Raw genomic sequence first — 23,429 nt, 5'->3', positions numbered from 1 at the left:
GGGCAGGGGAGGCGGAGAGGATCGGCGAGGGGAGGAGAGGAGGGAGCAGGAGGAGTAGGCAGGGGCGGCGGGGTGGGGAGCTGGAGGAAGAGGGCAGGAGGGGAGACAGACGGGGGAGGGAAGAGGCCGGAGAGAGCGGGCGGCAGGGTGGGGCAGAGGGGAGGAGGGCTGGGGAGGATCCCTGCGCGCGCTCGCCGGCCGGCCGGTCGGGGCCTCGCCCAGCTCCCCTGGGCGCGCGGCTGGAGCGGTGGCCAGGAGGCTCTGAGTGTGAGCAGCTTGAGCCACCCTCCCGGTGCCCTCTGAACCTGCAGTCGCGCCGCACCGCCCCAGGGCTGCCCGGCCAGCACCCCCAGGGCCAGACCTGTGCCGCCTCTGGCTCAGACACCTGCCGCCCACCAAGTGAGGCCGGGCTGCGCCTGGGGCCGCTGCGTTGGCCCTCGCGCTGCGTGTGGGAGATCAAGTGCGGGACAGTGGCGCCCAGGGCTTCAGGGTGTCCTGCGGTTCTGAGTACACACAAAGGTGCCTTGCTCGTGCCTTGCTCTTGCCTTGGGGAGGGATGGGAGGCCCGGTGGTCTAAGAAGCAACCTCTATCTCCTGGTCAGTCCTGGATGTAGAGGAGCTCCTGGCCCTGGGGCCACCTGCCCTGGAGAGCCTGTGTGCCCAGCTGCTGGCTGGCTGCGTGTAGCCAATCCATTAGGAGGCCTTGGGGCTCAGGATCCCTGTGGGCCCGGCTGCAGGCAGGGTGCCAAGGGCCCAGGGAGCAGCAGGTGCCTGACCACTGGCCTGGCAGCAAGCCCAGTCAGTGTTCTACCACGGTGTGTGTGAACGCATGTGTGTGCGTGTGGACGTGAGTGCGGCTGTGCCTCAGTACCCACTTGTGTGTGCGCATGTGTGCATGTGTATGTACCCTTGCGTGCGTGCACACGTGTGTATGTACCTTGCGTGCGCGCACACGTGTGCATGTACCCTTGCGTGCGCGCACACGTGTGCATGTACCCTTGCGTGCGTGCACATGTGTGCATGTACCCGTGTGTGCACACGTGTGCATGTGTATGTACCCTTGCGTGCCTGCACACGTGTGTATGTACCCGTGTGTGCACACATGTGCATGTGTATGTGCCCTTGCGTGCGTGCACACGTGTGTATGTACCCGTGTGTGCACACGTGTGCATGTACCCTTGCGTGCATGCACACGTGTGCATGTACCCGTGTGTGCACACGTGTGCATGTGTATGTGCCCTTGTGTGCGTGCACACGTGTGTATGTACCCGTGCGCGTGTGCACACTTACCCGTGCACACGTGTGCGTGTGTATGCACTTGTGCGTGAGTGAACACGTGTGCCAGTGCGTGTTCTCACCACATGCATTGCCTTTGACCACTCTGCTGTACGGATTGCCCTTTTCCTCTCTGGCCAAGTACCTTCTGCGGGTCCTGGAAGCCTGGGTTCCTACTTCTGTGGTTCCGGTGTCCCTCACATTCACTTTATCCCAGATTTGCCGGTTTTGCACATTTTGGAGGGGAAAGTGGAGAGGGAAAAGGTGACTGTGGTCTCTGGTTCCCTTTGCCCAACTAGCTTTGAGCCTGTCCATGTTTCCTACTTCTGGCAGTCTGGACGTGCCAGATATCCCGGGCTTGGACAGCAGAACCCCCAGGCTGAGCAGTGGCTGGCTTGCCGGCTCTCTCTCTCTTTCTCTCATATTTATTTGAAAACAGGTCTTAAAGTGAAAATAGTTTTACTGAAAGGCCTGCATTGGGGGTGGTCTTTAAAACACCTGCCTCCTCCCCTTCCTCCAGCTCTGGACAAGGGTCTGACTCAGTGCAGGGGGCAGGGAGCTCAGCCTGAGGGGAACCAGAGGCTGAGGTTGGCCGGGCAGAGCCTCTGGGTCTGGCAAAGCTTCTGCGGGAGGCTGCAGTTCCTTCTGTCCTGAGTGCAAGTCCTCACATGCTTGAGAAATACGGACCTCTATTTCTAATTATGTTGACTGTAACCTGCAAGGGGATCAGATTTTCCAAGTCTAGCTAAGATCCCATGAAGGCACCCAGGGGTTCTTTTTTTATATGTTTAAACAGATGGAATGAAAAGATTCAGTTTTAGGATTTTTTTTTTTTCTTTTTGAGTAGTACCCAGTGAGTCTCTTTCCATTGTGAAGAAACCATATCCTTTACAGCGATGAGTGTTTTCCAGTTCTTTTAGCTGTTCACTGAATTCAATGCTCATCCCAGACCAGGAATGTGTCTTAGTTGACACAGAGCAAACTCCTGCCTGGGGCCAGGCAGGGAGCTGAGCTGAGGGAGCCTGATGAGCTGCATATGAGAAAGGCCTTGAAACAAGGTGGAGGGGAGGTGAGTTGTGATTTCCACTAGGATACACAGAGTTGGTCTTACCATTTCTGACAGAGAGCTCCTAAAACCCTTGGAATTTCCTAAGAAAAGAGTGAGAAAGGGGCCTTTTGTTATGCTAACAAGGTGATTTGCATCCAAGGTAGGGGGCTGGTTGCTTGAGGTGCCAACCTGGTGAGTAGAAGAGTGGAACTTTCAGTCCCACTTCCTGACCCCCTCATTCCCAGGGAAGGGGAGACTGGTTGGGGGTTTAGTTCAATCACCACTGGCCAATCATTTCATCAGTCCTCCCTATGTAATGAAGGCTCCATGAAAACCCCTAAGGAACAGGGTTCAGAGAGCTTCCCCTTGGTGAACAAGTCGAGAAGCAGGGAACTGGGAGCATCAGAGAGTGAAGAGAGCTCTGCCCTTCCCCCAGACCTTGCCCTATGCTTCTCCTCCATCTGGCTGGTTCTGACTTATATCTTATTATAATAAACCAGTGACCTGGGGAGTAAAATGTTTCTCTAAGTTTTGTGAGCCACTCTACAAATTAACTGAACCTATGGAGGGGGTCCTTCCCATCTGTAGCCATTTGATCCGAAGCTCAGGTGACAGCAGATTCCAAATTGGCGTCAGAAGTGGGGGTGGGGTGAGGTGACTGTTACCTGACCAGAGGCTGGGTCAGGGGGGGTCTGGCCCCACAGCCCTTCTCTAAAGGATGCTTTATAGTCCTACAAGTGGAAAGAGTACCTCCACAGTGTGAAACACTAGCATATTTAGAAACAAGAAAAGGCCATGTTTGATGTCAGAAGCTTTAAATTCCCAAAGTGAAAGATTAGGTCAGGGCCTGTGTCTTGTGGATTATCTGATGTTTAGAGCTGGCCCTGAAGGCTGACTTAGTGCAATTTAGGAAATCAGGAGCTGCTGGAAGAAAGGAACTTCCAGAGTGGGTGGCAGGTGGGATGCAGCCTCTGTGTTTCCTCCAGAGACCCACGCAAGTCCTGGCTGAACCTGAGCAAGTCAGCTTGCTGGGGGCTGAGAGGGTTTCACACCTTAGGTCTGTGGGCCCAAGGATCTGTCAGAAGCCCCAGAGCTTCAGTGTTGGATTCCGAGGCTGAGTCTGTTACTGGCTACACTCCAGCATCTGATCTCCTCCCTCACTTTGAGACTTGACGCTTAGAAAGAAGCCAAAGGGAAATTGGGAAGCAATGAGACAGACAAGGTTAGATTCCTTCAATCAAAACATGGCATTTATAAGCCTCTTTCCCTTTATTATTAAACACTTAGAAATTTAGCTCAAATATTAGTTTAGATTATTATATAAAATATAATTATTCAGTATTATAATTTTTATTTATGACAGGCTTATAGTCATTATTATACATAGATTTATTTTTTAATGGATTTTATTTATTTATTTGACAGAGGGAGAGACAGCGAGAGAGAGAGAGCACAAGCAGGGGGAGTGGGAGAGGGAGAAGCAGGCCTCCTGCCAAGCAGGGAACCCGATGTGGAGCTCCATCCCAGGACCCTGGGCAGTTGCTTAACCAACTGAGCCACCCAGGCGACCCTACATAGATTTTTTTAGAGGGGGGCAGGGCAGAGGGAGAGGGAGAGAGAATCTTAGGCCGGCTCCATGCCCAGCATGTGAGCCCAATGTAGGGCTCGAACACATGACCCTGAGATCATGACCTGAGCCAAAATCAAGTCTCTGAAATCAAGTGTAGTGAGTATTTGATAAGCGAGTAAATTATTCTCTGTATGTTTAGCTTCCATTCTGTCTCCTCAATCACAAGATTCCATGTTCTTGTTTCATGGAAGGCAGGTCCTTTTCTGAACAGGAAGTACCAGGAGTTTCAAGAAACTTAATTCTGGCTCCTGAAGGAGGTCATGTTGAAACCCCTCAAAAGCATAAAGTTGCACAAAAATCAAAATGGCTGCAGGAGTGCTTAAGGGAAGATGGATTTCAAACTAAGTAACCTATTTCCTCTCTTCCCCAGGCCTCCGCTCCTCCCTTCCTAGCCTTTTGTTTCTGGAACCCCGAGTCCTTCTGATGCACGAGGCTCGACTGCCATCTGATCTCAGGCAGGAACTGTCCACACTGGTGGCTGCTGGTGGCCTGGCTGACCGGATCCTCTGCGTCCTCTTCAAGTAGCCATCACGGTGGGCGTGATCCGGTTCCTTTGGCGACACTTCTTCTGCGCCAGGTCCCACTCCCCTGTCCAACAGGCCTTTGGCTGCTCTCTTGTGGTGCTCTGCATCACTCTAGAACATAAAAAATTGTCATTCCCTGTGGCCACAGCTGCCAGTGTTTTTCCCATTTCTGCCTCTGGTTTTGCCAGCAATCCGAGGGAGCTCGCCTCACATGCACCCTATTCATGGCCAACTCCTTCTTTGCTCCCACTCTCCTGTGGACACTCATTCTGCTTTTCCTGAATGGACCAGGAGCGCCATGGCGCAGGATTGCAAGAGTTTCCTTGGGGAGTCATAGGTTCAGAGTGGGGAAGGGACTGTACATGGCCGGGCTGCAGATGGGGCGACCAACATGGACTAATTTATCAGAAAACAGGTGAGAAATGACGGTGGCCTGCAGAAGCGTGTGATGTTGGGTTTGTGGACAAATGAACAATGTTAAGTTTATTTAACAGGATTGGTGGAAGTTACAAAGTGGATGAATGCACAAATGAGAACAATTAAAGAGTAATCAAGATATTTTAAGTGAGCAGCTCACTGCCAGGACAGACAATAGTGAATGCGGAGCATTGTTCCAGATTTTACAGCCTAGTAAAATTCCCCAATGAAAACTCGCAAAGAAAACCAACCCCCAGTGGCCAGGCTTCCATTTTCCTAAGCTAAGAAAAATATGGTAAATGCATTATCTCAAAATTAAGAAGTCCTTTTGAATTGAAAGCCTTTAACTTAATGGAATGCTCATTATGTTGACCTGATTGTTCTTATTCACCACTAACCACCCTGAGTCTGTAAACAATTAGAAAAATGAATTCAGGATGGGACTCTCCACGGTGTCATGACCTGACAGAGGCCATAAGCTTCAGGGAGTATCTGAGAAGCAAGCGAGAAAAGAGGTTGGAATGAGTTCCACGTGGAAGAGAAATCATTGATAAAGGCGCTCAGGCGGTGCTTGGCCTTGCTTTCCTGGGTCCTGAGTCCTCTGAAGGAACCTCCCTGGTTTACATCCTGGCATGCATTCCAAGGCCGCTCACCACACCTTGGCTGAGCACCTCCTACCTTTGTGCCAGGCTCGGCCCTTTCTCCGCGGGTTTTATGTGCTAGTGAATGAATCCCCAAAGCTGCAGCCCCCCACCAAAGTCAGAGCATGCAGGAGCCTGAAGCTTAGCACTTCTGATTCTTGCTCTAGCAGTAAAATGGCAGTTGGGCAAAAAAATTGGAATGGCCAAACCCAAACATTGGCATAACCCGAGAGGCCCCCCAGACACTACAATACAAACCCCAAAGCCCACCCCAAGCCTCCTCCACATGTACTTACTGTTGCTAGTAATTATATCCTCAAGGCTCCTGGACTTTCAGTTTACCGGTCCCCCAAACCTCAGGCCCTCCAGCCCACCCTGTTTTGAAGGGGCCGCATCTAGACGTTACCACGGGGACCCACGAAATGAAGGGCACAGGCTCCCAAGTGGGAAGAGGAATAGGAGGGGTCATCAGACCTGGTTTCTTCTTCCAAACTCCGCTACTGAGTAGGTGACCCCCTTCCTGGGGACACTGAGTGGCAGAGGGGATGGAGATGAGCCCCAGAGCTCCCCTCAGAGTGGAGAGAGGGCACGGAGCATGCTCTTTAACAGTATGGGAAAGAGTTCAAAAATGCTCTTATTTGAAGGAGTTTCTTGTTAAACATGCCCCGTTCATGGAATTTGTCCTTGTACCAGCACATTCATGACAATAACAGGGCAGTGACAAAAAGCATCGCATGAGGCTGTCACTCCTGCGGGACCTGGGAAGTTGTCCCTAGTAAATTTTAGGAAAAACAGTAACAGTGTGAGTCCTGAGGAGGCACCAGGAGAGAAGAAAATATCCAGAATATTGCTTTTCGAACAACACGTGGGGAAGAGCATCCTCTTCTTCCCAAACTGGAGCAGACGCATTTTTAATGAATTAAGAATGAATTACTAGAACAAAGAAATGAAGTAGACATAGGATACAAGATCCTTATTTTTTGAAATTAATGAACTCAAGTGATATTAAGTGATGGTCGAATTGCTTGGACAGCTTCCAGATGCTCTTGGAAATTCAGTCTGCATTTGCCCATCGCAGAGCAGTGACATCCGCCCATCCCCGTTGCCTGGTCTGGGAAGCAGGTGTAGTCCAGCCGGGCAGGGAGCCTGAGGTCCACCTGTGGGCTGGCATTTGCCATCTGGGGCTGGCCTGGGGCCCACCTGAGTGCAGCCACCCCCCCCCCAATGCTTTTCCTCTTGTTCCCCTTTTATAAACATCTGTTTTCTTCTTTTCTACTTTCCTTCCTTCCTTTCCCCCCAGTTCCCTTTCTTTTTCAAATGTAACCACACAATGAATCCTTCAGTGATTCCTGAAAGGCAGCTCCAGCTTCTAGACTTAGGGTTGCCCTATGTCCTTACTGCTGTGTCCAGTCTCTCTATCAGGACCTTTCCAGCTGACCCGATCTCTCTGGGCCTCAGTTTCCTTATCCAGGGACAAGAGAGACAGCAGTGCCTTGCTCACATGTTAGGGTTGGTTGTAATGATCTGAACACAGAGCACAGAAGAGCCCCTGCACCTCCCCTCCTCCCCCTGCGACCACAGGAATGGAGGCCACTGTGGAGCAGAGTGTCCCCGAGGAAGAAGATGGAAGGATTTGAGCAAGTCAGACTGTCACTGGGCAGGACAGCAGGGGAAACAGTGCAATGTGTTTCTGTTCCCTGAGTCATGACAAGGTTGACTTGGAATTAAATGTCCAAACCACAGCATTTTTTTCTCCCAAATATATCACTGTTGTGATCTGGTATTTGCTTTTGCAGAGGAGAGCAAGTCTGGAAGCAAGTTTGGTTTTATTTTCATGGCAGCCTGTTTTGCTCTTTAGCCTGCGTCCTCCTAGGAGTAACCCACGTCTTGGTGTTTTTTCAGCATGTGCCTGGCTTGCATTTTGTCGATAAGTTTGCCTGGAATATCCTAAGTATCATTTTTTTTTTCATCTTTGGAAAGATCTAGATACTTACGTGTTTATTATTTGGAAGATAGGTATTACATGAGTAGTGTTTAAAATAGGTAAACGGAGTTTGGATAACTGTTGACATTACAGAACTACAAAGGCGATTATGGAAAAAGTCAGCATATATGCATATGTATGTATAACTAAATGAGGTTAATAAAAATAGTGGGTTTCATATTCTGCATAATAATGTCAAGAAGCAGACAGGGAAGAAGGGGCAGAAAAGCAAAATGAAATTCTCCTGAAATTCTATCCTACAGATGAGGGAATCTGCATGTTCTACTTTATTCGTAACTTCGAATATCAGCGAACGAAGCTAAAATTCTTTTGTAAATACTGGTGGTAAAGATAAGAAGAATATTTGAGGAGAGAAGAGTAATGAGATCTTGAATATGTAGAAAAAAACCCAGAGACTAGCAACAGACAAATGAAAATGAGAAAGCATAGGTGTGACAAGAGAAGACATAAAAAATTTATAAATCCCTAAAACAGGTTAAATTTGCTTATTATGAAACAAAATCTTAGTACTTGAAACTAACATAACATGCTGTGTCCACTATACATAAAGAAAAAGAGACAAAAACCAAAGTCTTAGATTCTGTTAATGGAAGTAAAATTCAATCATATGCTCTTAAAAAGTACACATATACTGCAAAGGAAAACTGAAATATTAAATTAACTATTCAATTAATATTAAATTAAATTAAAATCTTTGTCAGGTAAATATAATACGATGGAGAATGCCAGGATATGGCTATGGGCATGTTTCCTAACTCGAAGGAGACTTCATTTTCCCGACCTTATAGTGGATTCAATAAAGGTGAAACCACTCCATCCAGGTTGATAGGAGGATGAGGTAAGTTACTATTTATAAAGGACCTAGAACAATGCCCGGAATGTAGAGATGCTCTGTAAGTTTAGGAAAATTTCAATATGAATGAAATTTAATGCATTTAAATGAAAAATAATACATATTTACTTGGAAAAAAATGGAAAAGGGGGGTTGGCAGTATCAGATAAGACCAAATCCAACATGAACATCAGTGTTTCCCTTGCTGCAAGGTTTGCTTCCAAATCCAGTTGATTTACATGGGAAATAATTCCAGTGATCCTTCCAGGATAAAGATTGCATCTCTTGAACAGAATTTAGCATTTCTGCAGACCGAAGGCCAAGAACTGCACAACAAATCTGTTGTGACCAATCTGATTCCTTTTTCCCATATCGCATCTAATTTGTAAATACCTTGAATAACTGGAAAAACTGCTCATCAGCCTCGCAAAACTCATGGGAGAGGAGAACCCAGTCTTGCTCTTTGCAAAAGAATCTGGGAAAAATCTGGATAATTTCCAGAGATAAAGAATCTCCTCTACACTGTTACAAACACCACAGTTTGTGCTGTGCTTAATGCCCTGGGACAGATTCAAATGGAAAACCCTGCCATGTACAACTAATTAACATCATGACTCCATTATTGAGCAATTTTCGTTCAGCTGTCTCATTCTATCTTCATGAGACGAAAAAAATCCAAGTTCCCAGATTACGAAATTCCAAATCGGTAACCACATGATACCTATTTTACAGACTAGGACCTGAGTATTTATCACCACATTGTTAATGTGACTTTGCTTTTACAAGCAAAACTAGCTGTGGGTCTGAGAAATCGCCAGGATACAAACGCTCCCCTTGATTCCAGATAACTGAGCTGTCATTTCTTTGGGGGAATTTGAATTTGTGATTTTTGCTGAAGAGTGCAAGGAGACGGTTCTCCGTCTCCAGCTTTCTCTACCTGTTCCCTCCAAAGACCCAATGGGTTCGGCTGGTGTTTATGAAACATCTTCAAGCCAGATCCAGCTTGGTAAGTGCACAAATTGGATCACATCCTTCAACACAACGTGGAATTTGAAAATAAACTAAATATATAATAAGAAAGACAAATTAAATCTTTCAAGCTCTAGCTGCCTCAGACATTGGGCGGGCCCCTCTTAGCAGGGACAGACTCCATGGAGGTCAACCCACACAGCAAGAAGTCACTTTGCAGAAGAAAGCACAGCTGATGAGACTGTCTTGGGCAACACCATGATTTTCTCCTGTCCTTTCATGTCACAAGGTTTATCACAAACCCCTTTCTAGAACAGATGATCACGTCCTATCCACTGACCCAGGTTTCTTCTCTCCCTCCCTGTCTGTCACCTGGCCTCACAACCTCTGTTCCCGGAGTTCCCGGCTCACTGCTTGCACTCCCCTGCGATGTCTGCTCCTCTGTGTCTCTCCCTCTCAGGGGCCTGGCACGGGGTAAGCTCTCACTCCTGTTACAGCTGCCTGCAGGATGGAGCAGGCCTCCATTCAACTGCCTTCCACCTTTCAGGATGCTCAAAAAAACCCATGCTCCTCGCACTCTCCTGAGCGGTAACGGGAGATGGTATTTTCTAGCCTGTCCTGAAAAACTTAACGCTCTGACCCCTGAGCATGTGTTTTTAGGTTGTGAGCAGAATATTATTTTTCTGCCCACAGAGAGGCTAGCATAGAAGTATTGTCCCCCCAGGTGGGATGCTTACTAACTTCTGACATTCAATCTCCGGGTCCTTCCTCCTGTCCAGACCCTGTGCCCTTCGCACAGAGAAGAGAACTTGAAACTTCGTATTTTAGAACACAAAGCAGGTTTAAGGCTTTCAAGATCTGCCCACACATTTTAAATGATGTGGGCTTCTCCTTTGGCCTGCTTCAGGGCAGAGACCGGCTACAAAGGAGGAAAGGTGGATCCGGTCCAGGAAAAGGCCTAAACCAGGGAGGCCCCGGGGGGTTGGGCACGAGGCAAGGGGACGCCAGTGTGCAGAGCTGGGCCACGCACACACCAGATCAATGCAGAGTGACCCAGCAACGCCGAGGGACAGACCTAGCTCCAGGGCGGGGGTTGCTGCCCTCGGGCACAGAGGCAAATGCTAAGAGCGAAGGGCCCATCGGAGCCCAGGGCAGATTTAACAGAGGAGAGCCCAGTGGCCTGGCAGAGGTGCCGGGACGAGGTGGGAGTCTCTGCCCTTCGAGATGCTGCCTGATCTGGAAGACCCAGCAGCTGAGCTGCTCCCGCACAGTCAGCCACCAGTCCTGTTGTCGGCTTCCAGCTCCGCCTGATTCCTGATCAAGGGCCGACATGTGTGGGGCTGAGTCCTGCAATACGGTCAGTCTGCAGATCCATCATAACAAAAGCTGCCTCCCTTGCTGGATCCACAGACGTGGCCCCAAATTAAAGAGAACAGACTAGTATGGATTCAGTCAACACAATCCCCAGCCCAGCTCCATTGACACACGGTGTTTATAAGGATCTAGGTATTGACATGAGAGCACTTTCTCAGCCAGTTCAGGGTTACCTGCTTCCTTACGAATCCATGGGAAGTAGGATCTGGTAAAGGCCTCTGCACATCCTGGACTCTGCTCTAAAGTGAAAGAAATGGGGCGGCTGGGTGGCCCAGTCAGTTAAGCGTCTGCCTTCGGCTCAGGTCATGATCTCGGGGTCCTGGGATCGAGCCCCAAGGCAGGCTCCGTGCTCAGTGGGGAGCCTGCTTCTCCCTCTGTCTCTGACCCTCCTTCCTGCTCGCTCTCATGTGCACGCTCTCTCTCTCTCTCTCAAATAAATAAATAAAATCTTTTAAAAAATAAAATGAAAGAAATGTGTGGGCCATGAGCTTGGGGTTAAGAGAGAGGCAGTAAAAAGAGAGGAGATAGTCTTTACTGGGGAGAAACCTACTGAACTCAGCTGTGTTATGGCAGCTCCTAGCTCGTTGCTGAGGAAGTCAGAGGACCCAGGCGCTAAGGATGGCTCTGGTCTTACTAGATCCTCTTACTGCTCCCTCTACCCCATTCCTGCACACAGCACCATCCAGAAGACCAAGCTTCTGACCCTCGCAAGATCTCCAGGCTCACTTCCTAGTCACTTGCTTTAACTCATTTCTCACCACGCCTCAGCCTGTTCCCATTATCCTTGACTTAGGGACACATCCTCAGACACAGTAACGGACTTGGCCTCCGAGGGCGCTGGCCTCGGTCTCCCTCATCTCTATCGGCTCCCCTTGCTTGCCCTCCTTAACCCCCTGAACAAAGGCTCCCTGGTTCTGCGGTCCAGCCCATCCTTGCAAGCCTGCCCTGAGCCCTGGGGACCTGTCTCTGTCCCTGGATGAGGCCTGCTCTCTCCCACCCGCCGCCTGTCTGGTGATCTGATTCAATCCACTTGAGTGGGGCAGGAGTAAGCAGGGGAGGCAGCTGCATGGTCCCACAACAGAGCGGACTGATCGGCCCGGATCCCGGGGAGCACCTCAGGGAATGCCTCACAGGAGGGGCAACTTCATGCCTATTCTGGACAACGGCAACACCTGCTTCCCAGGGACCTCACTGATGTCCACGGAGAGCGTCGCATGTCACAGTGGTTTCATCCTGGCCGCTTCCCTGGGGCAAGTGTGGCCAGACTTCTATCACGCCTTGCAAAAGTGGCAGGTGGCCCAGCAGGATCTAGAGGGCACGCCCCTCGGATGCACCCCAGCCTGGAAGGCCCGGGCCAGTCGCAGGCCTGTATCTCCACTCAAGACCCCTATCCTCCAGCCCCCATCAGCCCTGGCATTGCACTACGTCCTGCATGGCCCGGCACAAACACTGCTGGTCCCCAAAGGCCATCCGCATGAGTGTTGCCAGGTCATGCACAGAACCTGGAATGTCAGGGGAACGTCTACCGGATCTTCCTTTCTCCTCCCAAACTCAGGTCTTAGAGAGCACTTGACAAAAGGGGCCAAAAGTTGGCTTTATTATGGGTAATGCCTGGGCAAGTGCCAATGAGGGGCCACAGTCAGGCTTTATTCATACTTCTGTGGAAGGACTGACTGACATACACTCACACCCAGCCTCAGAGGTTGTTCTGGAAAACTGCAAACCGCGTGCCTCCCTGTCAGGGACAGAGCCCACCCCACGAAGGAACAGAGGACTTGTGCTCTCTATAAAAAAGGGGGCACCACAGGGTGCACAGAGAACCCCCGTTTGCTCCTTGTACCCCAATAGCAGTTAGGTCACCCCTGCCTTCTGGAGATGAGAAGCTATGGAGGCAGGTGGGGACCCTACGGATGGACGTTCTTTCTGCTGGAGGAAAACAGGGTTGCCCTCAGTAATGTGCAGTGAGGGAGGGATCTCTGAGAGGTGAGAGGTTGGGAAAGGAGGTGGTCAGCTAGGGGTGGATGGGTGTACCCCCAAAGTCTGGACTTTTGCCCCCTGGGGAGCCCCAAGGTGTCACAAGCTGGTGGCAAGGGGTGGTACCTGCAATGAGCATGGGTTTGCCTGCAGTGATTGGAAACCCCTTCTCAGGGTGGAAGCTGGTGGTCAGCACCTGCTGATCATACCAGACACCTCTGGGAAGATGCAGAATTTCTGAGTGAATTGGTGGGGACCATCCAGGCACTGGATTTGGAAAGTGCCACTGAGTCAACTGTGGATCCTGGCTTTTGTTATAGGCCACAAGCGGGGAGGATTCAGGGTTGGATGGAAAGACCTCCTATTCCCCAGAAGGAGACAGGGACCTCTCCTGGGTTGGTGAGATGCCCCAGGGGAGAAGGACATGGGAGAGGCCTGGTGGCCAGCAGGGAATTTAAGCTCAGGTACAGGCTGGCTGTACATGGCCCCTTGCAGTCAGAGCTGCACAGGTCAGAGAAAGATGGGTGCTCAAGAAGCCCCCCGATTCCAGAGTAGGGGTGAGGCGTCCTCGGGGAACTCTGGGAGTGAGGGACTGTCCTACTTTTGGGGCAGAAGCCCTCCTGAGAAGGGGAGAGGCAAATCCCCAAGAGAATGAGTCACCCTAGAGGGCTCAGGTGTATGTATTAAACTTACACGACCCTCGAACCTCTAACACAGGTCTAGAATTCATTCTTGTTTTGCTTGTTTTCGGTTGTCCAGCTGTGAGCTAGGGAAAATGAGGGCTTGTGCACAAGGCGAACTCTGATGGCGAGAAAGCAGGATGGCACCTTTCTTCTGGCATCGTGGTTATCTCTGTTAGTTTGCAGCGTGCAACACAGAGGTCTAGCTAGCAGGTGGTGGCTGGAGACACAGCTCCCGCGCACCCTTGGAGGTGCCCCAGGGACACTCCCCTGTGGGCTGGGGCAGCAGGGAAGGAGACACCCCTTTGCTTTAACCAGCTCGGGGCTCAACAGGAAAACTTGGTGGAGTTTGTTCTCCATGTTTGTCTCTGCGGACCCCCTTGATTTTTTTTCTGGAATGTTCTTCTGCATCTGTGCAATATAAAGCTGTGGCGAGGATGGGTACCATTTGGCGGCTCCCTGACATTTTTCAATCTTATCCCTATTTCTCATCTCTGTTGATTCCCACAGCACATACCTAGAAAAGAAATGTGCCCCCAAACACCCACTGGAGCATTACATAATCTTCAGGGCAGGAAGACAGGCAGTGAAGTCCTGATCTGTGCAAATGCCCTTCTCAGGCGCCTGGCTCTTGGGGGAGGTCAGTCCCCCGATCAGCAATGTGCAGAGTTGGCATGTAATTATATAATTCTCTTAGCTGCGGGAGGGCTGGACTGCGGCTTCTTGGGAAGGACTGGGTGTATCTGAGCACGTCTTTCCTTAAAGCATGGCTGTCCTTTATCCCCTGAGCCCCCTGCAATGCTGTCCCCACAGGGCTCAGAGGCTTACCTGATTCCCTGGATTTGTGACTCTCCCACTGGGGAGATGCCGTTGTCCCTATTCTATGTTCTGAATGACTTTTTTTTTTTGAATCTAACAAGCTCACCGTCTGTCTTAAAATTTTTCTTTTGGTTCTAGAGGACAAAGAATTTCACATTGCTCAGTGAATACATGTAATAAACTAGTTTCCAAAACTAGAATATCGCACATTCTCCATAGCCTTTGAACATTAAGGTATTGGCTTTAATTTAATTATTTGCCATAGGTCAATATATTTCGTATTTCTCTGAGACCATAAAAAAAAAAAAAAGATTTTGACATCATTTTAATGAGCCAAATTAAAATTATTGTGATTTTGGTGCCATTATTATTATTATTTTTAATGTGAAGCATTGCCAGACAAAAGTAAGCTTACGAATGCAGGATACTTGAAGGGATGATGTACTGAGCAAGATGGTGTCCCTCACGTCAACCAGTAGCTCTTGTCAAGTGGTGACCCCGGCAGCTAAGAGCGTTGCTGCTAAGATTAGATACCACCCAAACTGTACTCGCTGCGGACACACCCAGGACCAATACCCAGCAGAACCAGAGGAAGTCTGCAAGGGCCTAGGACTGATTAACTCCCTTTAAAAGGATTTTTGCTGCAAAATGTCAGACTTTCTTGACTCTGACCACATCAAAAGTCAGGTGCTGCCCGAGGCTCTGTCCAACTGATCTCCGAAGAGAACAGTGATCCTCTGCTGTCTGAAGGTCATGAGCAGCATGGGGCGCGGGGGCAGCTGACCCTGACACAGACTGCATCGAGGCCTCCCTTCCACTGTGCACACATGGACTGACTCTGAGTCTGGGTCCTTAACTTCCTATCCCCTGATCTATCTTGTTTCTCGTGTGACTTTGACTTCTGCTTGGGTTCATGTGCCGTGTAAGAGGCCAAGACAAACGTGTGAGATGTCATGGAGTCTGGAATCCTGACCCTGCTTTCTAATTATGTCCACCTTGCTTTAGGACTGAATAAAGCTGACATTGTGGAAGGGCACAACTCATGTGTGCACCTTCATACCATGCTCATGACATGCCCGTTTCCCCAAACAACCCAGAAATCTGTGGTTAGCAATGACTAAGGGTTTATTTAACCCAGATTGTGAGGCCCAAAAATAATCAGCTGGCATTGGCTGGCTGGGCTCTAAACTATTAAATACAGGTTTGGGGTTATTTACTCTTTCCTGAGCGTAGCTATGATTGCATATGCGAAGCCATAAAAGCTGAGACTTGGCCTGTGGACATCAGAGTCCCACACCTTCTTATGGGTGAACTTTTTGCTCCTAGAACTGAGGAAATTTCCAGAATGGTCTGGATCTCTCTTCTTCTTGGTTATGTTCCTTTCCTCTGTGCGTCTTTTGAATCCAGTTTCCTCTCCCAGGCAAGTAGAGACTTCAGCACAGCCTGGGCTGAGCTTGATTTCCAGGAGTCTGGGGTTGGGGGTGCGGGTGATAGAGGAACTTCTGTTACCGAACCAAAGCAGGTCCACCCTTGGGGAATCATAGACACACCAGGTGGAGCTGCCTCACATGCTCCCCTGTATTTGCAGCAAATAGGGACATTACAAGGAGTGATTTCCAAAGTCATGACTCTCTCAACAGGGGTAAACAGTCTCCTTTTATTTTTGGATTGGGATGAACAAATCACAGGGTGATTTTAACATTATAATGAAGCTGAGGTAACTGTGTATATAGACCACATTTTCCTTATCCATCCATCTATCGATGGACTCTTGGACTGCTTCCATGTCTTGGCTGTTGTAAATAATGCTGCTATAAACATAGACGTTTTCGTTTTCCCTGGGTAAATATCCAATAGTGGAAATACTGGATCATTTGGTATTTTAATTTTTAATTTTTTTTAGGAAGCCTCATATTGTTTTCCACGGTGGTTGAACCAATTCACATTCTTACTAGCAGTGCATGGAAGTTCTTTCTCATCTACAGCCTCACCAACACTTGTTGTTTCTTGTCTTCTTGATTCTAACAATTCTAACAGGTGTGAGTTGATATCTAATTGTGGTTTTGATTTACATTTCCCTCATGATTACTGATGAGCACCTTTTCATGTGTCTGTTGGTCATATGTAGTCTTCTTTGGAGAAATACCCATTCACATGCTCTGCTCATCTTTTAAACAGATTGGGTTTTTTGGTGTTGAGTTGCATGAGTTCTTTATATGTATATTAACCCCTCATCAGATATATCCTTTGCAAATATCTTCTCCCATTCAGGATGTCTTTTTGTTTTGTTGATGGTTTCTTTCACCATGCAAAAGCTTCTTATTTTGGTGTAGTCCCAATAGTTTACATTTGCTTTTGTTTCCCTCACCTCAGGAGACCTATCTAGAAAAACGCTGCTATGGCCGATGTCAGAGAAATTGCTGCCTGTGCTTTCTTCTAGTATTTTTATTATTCAGGTCTCACATTGAGGTCTTTAATCCATTTGGAGTTCACTTTTGTGTATGGTGTAAGAAAGTGGTCCAGTTCCGTTTTGCATTTTTCCCAGCACCATTGGTTAAAAAGACGGTCTTTTCCCCATTGTATATTCTTGCCTCCTTTGTCATAATTAATTGACCATATAAATGTGGGTTTACTTCTGGGGTCGCTATCCTGCTCCATTGATCTATGTGTCTATTTTGGTGCCAGTAGCATACTGTCTTGATAACTATAGCTTTGTAGTAAATCTGGAATTATGATACCTTTGGCTTTGCTTTTCTTTCTCAGGATTGCTTTGGCTACTTGAGATCTTCGGTGGTTCCACACAAATTTTAGTATTATTTGTTCTAGTTTTGAGAAAAATGCTGTTGGAATTTTGGAAAGGGATTACCTTGAATCTGTAGATTGCTTTGGATAGTATTATATAGCCATAAAAAAGGATGAGACTATGCCATCTGAGACAACATGGATAGATCTAGAGAGTATTATGCTAAGTAAAATGATTCAGACTGAGAAAGACAAATACCCTAAGATATTCCACTTATAAATGGAATCTAAAAATGAATAAATAAAAAAACACAGAATCAGAACTATAAATAGAGAGAACAATTTTTTTTAAAGATTTTTTTTTATTTATTTGACAGAGAGAGACACAGAGAGAGAGGGAACACAAGCAGGGGGAGTGGGAGAGGGAGAAGCAGGGTTCCCGCTGAGCAGGGAGCCCGATATGGGACTCGATACCAGGACCCTGGGATCGTGACCTGAGCGGAAGGCAGACGCTTAATGACCATGGATTCTGAGAAACAAACTGAGGGTTCTAGAGGGGAGGGGGTGGGGGGATGGGTTAGCCCGGTGATGGGTATTAAGGAGGGCACGTACTGCATGGAGCACTGTGCGTTATGCACAAACAATGAATCATGGAACACTACATCAGAAACTGATGATGTAATGTATGGTGACTAACATAACATAATAAAATAAAATTAAAACATTTTTTCGTCTTTTTTCATATGCACTTATTTTATTTCATGACATGCCTTTCTTATTTTATAATTTCTTCTTCTTGGCGCAGTATTATTATCTCACTATTATTATTCACTCTAATGTCACTTTCAGTACTTTAAATAAATATAATGATCTGTTTGTATTGCTGTTTTAACTTTCTTTATTCTAGAACAGGATCATCGAGTTTTATCAATTTGTTTTGTTATTTATTTTCTAGGATATTACTCTGCCTGAGGTTATTTGTGACTCGGATCTGACCTCATCTCCTCTAGCAGATTTCTCTGATTCAAAAGAACTCATCTTCTCCCGGGAATCTCTAAATGCCTCCATGCTTCAGCACCTAGGAGACCTTCCTTACAGGTAAGGAAGATGAGAAATGCCCCCAAACACTGCCCCCCATCTAAATCTTCTAAAATCTAATTCAAAATGAGAGCACACAGGCAGAGAACTGTTCTGCCTGGCTCACTCTGGTATGCCAGCCTCCAGCACAAGGACCGGTGCGCAGTAGGGATGTAATAAATATTGGTTGGATGGATAGGTAAGTGAATGCTCCAAATGCAATCTCCAATTCCCCATGCTTGAAGACAAAAACTGTTGTAACTTGCAACAATGGCAGTTCATCCCAATTAAAAATATAATAACAGTATTTTGATTTCACAAGTCAGTCCAGAGTCACTGCATTTTTTCTATCAACTCTGCTGATCCACATCACGTTTCCAGCACTATAACATGCATGTTCATGGTGACCCACGCGTTGTTTCTGGGGGAAGTTGAGAATCACACTGCGGAAAGGCATGTGGATCGAACAGTGGTCACCATTCAACTTCCATGGTGCTGCATTTGCCAGGGAGATGCACCTGAGCACCAGAGATCTTCCGTCCTTGTTTTTTTTTTGGGGGGGGGTTCCTTTAGCTCAAAATGAACGCACTGGGGTTTAACTTCGTGTGGCTTTAGGGGAATAAATGCATGCACATTGCACTTAAGAAGAGCATGTGTCACATTCAGTCCTTTAAAAGACATTGTATAAAGTGCTATCACCTTGCCAAGCCCTCTATACTGAGGTTATGCTCACTGATACCAATTCTGGAGAGATCTTTGCCCCAAACCAGCAGTCCACTAGGGTAGGGGAAGAGCCCACACTACTTAGCCCAAGTTTTTTTTGTTGGCTTTTGAAATGATATAAAAAATAACACAAAGAAAAGAAAAGAACAGAAAAGAAAAACTTCAGCCTTTTGTGTCCCGAGATTGTGAGACAGGAACCCTGCAACAGTATCAAACTGAGGGACTCTCTTGGTCTGTGTCATAAAGGGATACAAGTTGGAAACTGTAAGAGACAGTGGATGGATGGACCTCCAGGTTCTAAGGGGGCGTCAAGAGCAGTTTCAGAAACAAGTATGGAGTCGTGAGAGCTTCAGAGATAATTGCTAAGGAAACACTGGAAATCCACGGCTTCCAAACTTTGAAGTCAGACCTGGCTGCTAACACAACTACCATCCACCATGTTTGCACATTTAGAAGTCTTGTAACCCTAATACTCTTCCATTTCCCATTTGTACCCGGGGCACGAGACCACCGATTGCATTTGTCCCTAGGGAAAAAAAGGAGAGAAAGATAGCTTATGTAAAGGCACACGGCACTGAGGAATTGTTCAGTCCACCTTCCTGTCCACCTGTGCATCAGGGTTGGTACATTGCAGGTGCCACGGTGACTTTCAGACTATAACCCGCAGTCTCCCGCAATCCACACTGTGCCATGAATCTACACCACCGGTTCCACGTAGCCACAGAAAGCTGCATTAATGTCATTCCGATCCATTGAACATCTTGCTGGTCAAGCACAACTTCTTACTTTGGCTTCTATTCTGGTGCCATTCCTTTGGACACAGCACCCTTCCCTCCCTGCCTTTCAAGAGCTCCCAAAGTTCTATAGACTGAATCAGTGCTAAGACCTACTCACTAACCGGATCACTCTATGTTTCCCTTGTCTTTCCCTCTTTTTTAAAACACAAATTTTATTATTATTACTCAGGTAAGCTGAGGCCAATGGATCAGGAGATGACTGTGATAGTAGATGCAGTTTGTTAATCACAGATGCCAAGAGGCGGAATGCCCTGAATGATGAAGGGGGGGGGCACACGGGGAAGCGCCAGGGTCACCAGGAGGCAGAAGCAGTGGGTGGAAGGGTAAACATGGCTTTACTGTGGCTTCCCCAGGGAGAAATAGGCTCTGCTGTGTAGGCAGGTTTGGAATTGGCTAATTTGAATAATTTCAGAGGGCTCTTGAGTGTAGGGGCTGGTCTTAGTTGTCTAGTACTGGGGGCAATTAGTTTCGAGAAACAGTGGCCAGGAGCGTAAGCACCCCGATAAAGGGAGTGGTCAGGCATGGGCTCTGGATTGGTTGGCCCTCACATGACAGGCACACTTCCTGGGGCGTCTTGCACTATGTCTTGGAATTGGCGGGCCCTGCGAGGGGCAGTCTCTCCAGGGTTGACAAGTCCCTAGTGTCAAAGCACCCGAAATACAGAAAATTAAAAGGCCTGACTCAGAAACTGTCTTTTCTCTTGGCACTTTCATTCAACTATATATTCTGATTTGTTAATTCATCCAGCTTACCTAATAACCTTCTTAACAAAGGGATGCTTCCTTATTCAAGCTTATAATTTTGCAACATCTACTAGTGTCAACTGCTTATAGTAAGTACTCAGTGGGTATTTGTTCATCGAAGGAGAGCACAACAGACATTTTACTTGAAAAGTGGCAAAGAGAAGAGAGGGCAGCAGAGATGAGGAGGGTGGTTACCAAGGGTCGCAGGCAAAGGGAACCAATAAAGAAAAGTAAACAGTACGTGCATGCTTTGTCAGCAAGACTCATCACCTGATCTCTAAATGCATTGCCTCTTAGCAAAAAAAAAAAAACAAAAAACAAAAAAGCAAAACCAAAACCAAAAAAACCCCAACCTCACAGAATACAAATGTGCTAGTGATTGGTAAGAGCTGAAGGGTAACTCCTATCTTCCTACCCCAGGTGTTTATTGTCATGTCCTCATTTTTAGCACCTCCTAGAAAACCCAACATTAACTTGACTACAGTAATAGCACGGGAGAATTTTCTGGTTAAATAGGTTGCATATAAGATCCACATCCAGGAACAGGGATGGGCAAGAGTGCAAGCTGACCAGGATCCTTCCCTCTTAGTGGTTCCCAGAATGGCTGGGCTTGGTGGCAGGGCTTCCACTGCTCAGATGATTTCAATAGACAAATGCAGAGGCAGGGACCCAGAAAACCGCAAGACCCTGGGAAGTTTGCCACAGCTTTACTTCAAACCAATCTTTCAAATCAGATTTGCGGATGCCTCTTCTACTCAGTGGGGAGTTTGGAGGACGATAGAACGTTTGTCCAGTATGTGTTAATCTAATGATTCATCTCCATTTAACAGCTTCAAAGCATCACAAACACAAGACACTCATTAAAGCTTACAAGTGAGGCATAAAGCCAGCCGGCGATTTTGACGCCGAGCTTTGACATCAAACTGCTTTTGGGAAACTGGTTGTCTCTGCTCTGACTGGGACAGAATCTACTTTCCTTTTGAGGCACGAGACTTCAGGAATAAGTCCAGCGCCAGCTTTCAGTGGAACCGCCCAGAATGTAGGGCTAAAGAGATCACATGGGATGTTCACATACAGCCCCACACTTGCTGGGCTGGTCCTCTTGCTTTACCGAAGAGCACGATGAACTCTAGAAGAGTCTCAGCACAGAGACACCGCAGGGCACGTTCACCGCGCCAGGGACGGGGCCTTGTCATCAGCTCTCAGCTCCTCTCGCGTGCTTCCCCATCACCTATGCTTCCCAGCTTCCGCTGGATCCGCCCTCCACAGAGTGTCCCGGTTGGCCCTGCGTCTTCATGCCTTCCTCTTTCCTGGCTCCAGTCTTCCTACTGACATCTCACTCAGATCGGACCCTCCTACAAAAAGGGCCTTCTGAGTCCATTGTTTGCATAAGCTACCGTCACAGTGTCCTTCTCTTTGCTGCCAGGAGCCTGAGCATTGTCCCTTCCTCACCCTGGATCCCCCAAACGGCCCCCTGAAACTTCTTTGGGAAGGTCATCTTGACTGCCGGACACAATAGCCTTCTTTCATTTTTCTAGCCAGGCTACTTCTCCCCACATGTTTGCTCTTATAAGGGCAGGTTCTAAACCACACGTCCTCCCCTTCTTAGCAGATGGGGCTAACTCCAGACTGGACAGGCCCCGCAGTCTGTCCCCGAGCACAGAGAGACAGGGGAGGGAAACAGAGGGGACACAGACACCACAGCCCCTGTCTGTGTGGCCCACGCCGTGCACCTCTCTACAGTGAGCTTAATAATAGCACCTACTCAGGCTTGCTATGCGATTGGACACGCTCACATATGGAAAGTGTTTTGAACAGTTTCTGGAATGCACAAGATTTGAGAGTCTTTGTTACGTGTTGCTACTCCTTCTACTTCATTTCTGGTCCAGCCTCCACTTCCCTCTGGCCGAACACTTATGTTGGACTTTTGACCTTGGACACAGGCTTTCTGCAGGAATGTGGCCTGTGGGTTTTCTCATCACCTTGCAGAGGGATGAACATCCTTGGTCGCCCGTTGTCACCAGATGTCGTGTATTTAGTCTCTGCAGAGATCAGGAACTGTTGCAGGAGCGCACAGGTCTGCCACTTGACCTGTGGTTTGGAAGTGGACCAATGCGGAGGTTTTGACACATGTCTGGGGCTGGAGGGGAGGGTGTTCTCACCTGCTCCAATTCCAAAGTTTTGAATTAGATTCAAGCCGCACTGTGAGGATCTTCCAGAGATTCCAGACTTGGCTAGCGCGTGTGGAGAGTCACCTGTTTCCTCTACATCATCCACCAATGGTGGCTGGTTCCTGTTATTTCCCATTTCCCAGAGAGGGACAGCCAAATGTGCCAAACCAGAGAGAACTCTTTTACGGTTTGAGTCTCATTTCAGCAACTATCATTAGCCAAACCAGTCTAATTTTAGTGATCTTAGAAAGGAAGAGAAGAGAAGTAGAGGACATTCTGTGGGAGGAAGATCCCTGGAAAGTTCTGTGTGCTGACCTCCGAGGGGCAGTCCTGGCCCAGGGCCTGGCTGGTCTGGACGGGCAGCAGGTGCCGCTCAAGAGCGGTGGTGTTCTTCTCACCGCGTCCAAGACTGCCCGGTGCAGGGGCAGGTGGCCTCGGAATTTTGAGCGTCTTCAGACCTTAGGCTCCCACCTCTCCCTCCGCCCTCCGGTGGTGACCCTGGTGCCTTCTACTCTCCCCCCTGCAGGAACAAAATGTGCACTCTGGTCACTTATGTGGACTTCCGGTGTCTCTAGTCAAGGTTATTGGGGAGAGAGCTTCTGTAAACAACAATAACAGAAACACTTAATGAGGACTTTTAACGTATCACGTGACAGAACTTTTATAACCAAAGATAGGATGCTTGAACCAAGCAATCAGAAAGTAAAGTTTGGGGGATTAAAGTATTTGGCAAACATTCCCAAGATGCTGACTCGATACAAAACAGCATAGACTTTGTATAAGACACAGCTTTTTTTTTTTTTTTTTCTTGAATCAATCACTTGGTCATATAAAGAACACAAGAAAAACAAGAAGTTAGTATTTATTTGGTTTAGTAAACTCAATCAGTGTAACATGTGTAGTAGTACATTTTTGTTGAAGATTTTTACTTATTTGATAGAGTGCGAGAGAGAGAGAGCACAAGCGGGGTGTGGCAGGCAGAGAGAGA

At 47.8% G+C, this 23,429-nt stretch overlaps 1 long non-coding RNA gene across 1 annotated transcript; it reads left to right on the top strand.

The window, feature by feature from the left end:
* The first annotated feature begins 165 nt into the window (after positions 1-165).
* On the top strand, positions 166-4,618 carry LOC145722522 (uncharacterized). The gene is made up of 2 exons (XR_014146826.1): positions 166-399; positions 4,324-4,618. It is a non-coding gene; the product is annotated as an uncharacterized LOC145722522 (long non-coding RNA).
* The last annotated feature ends 18,811 nt before the right edge of the window (positions 4,619-23,429 follow it).

Source organism: Leptonychotes weddellii, chromosome 7, assembly GCF_054177405.1.
Source record: "Leptonychotes weddellii isolate Sample4059 chromosome 7, ASM5417740v2, whole genome shotgun sequence".
Taxonomy (NCBI): Eukaryota; Metazoa; Chordata; class Mammalia; order Carnivora; family Phocidae; genus Leptonychotes; species Leptonychotes weddellii.
Note: the sequence above shows the minus strand (reverse complement) of the source record. Positions and strands in the feature narration are given on the sequence as shown.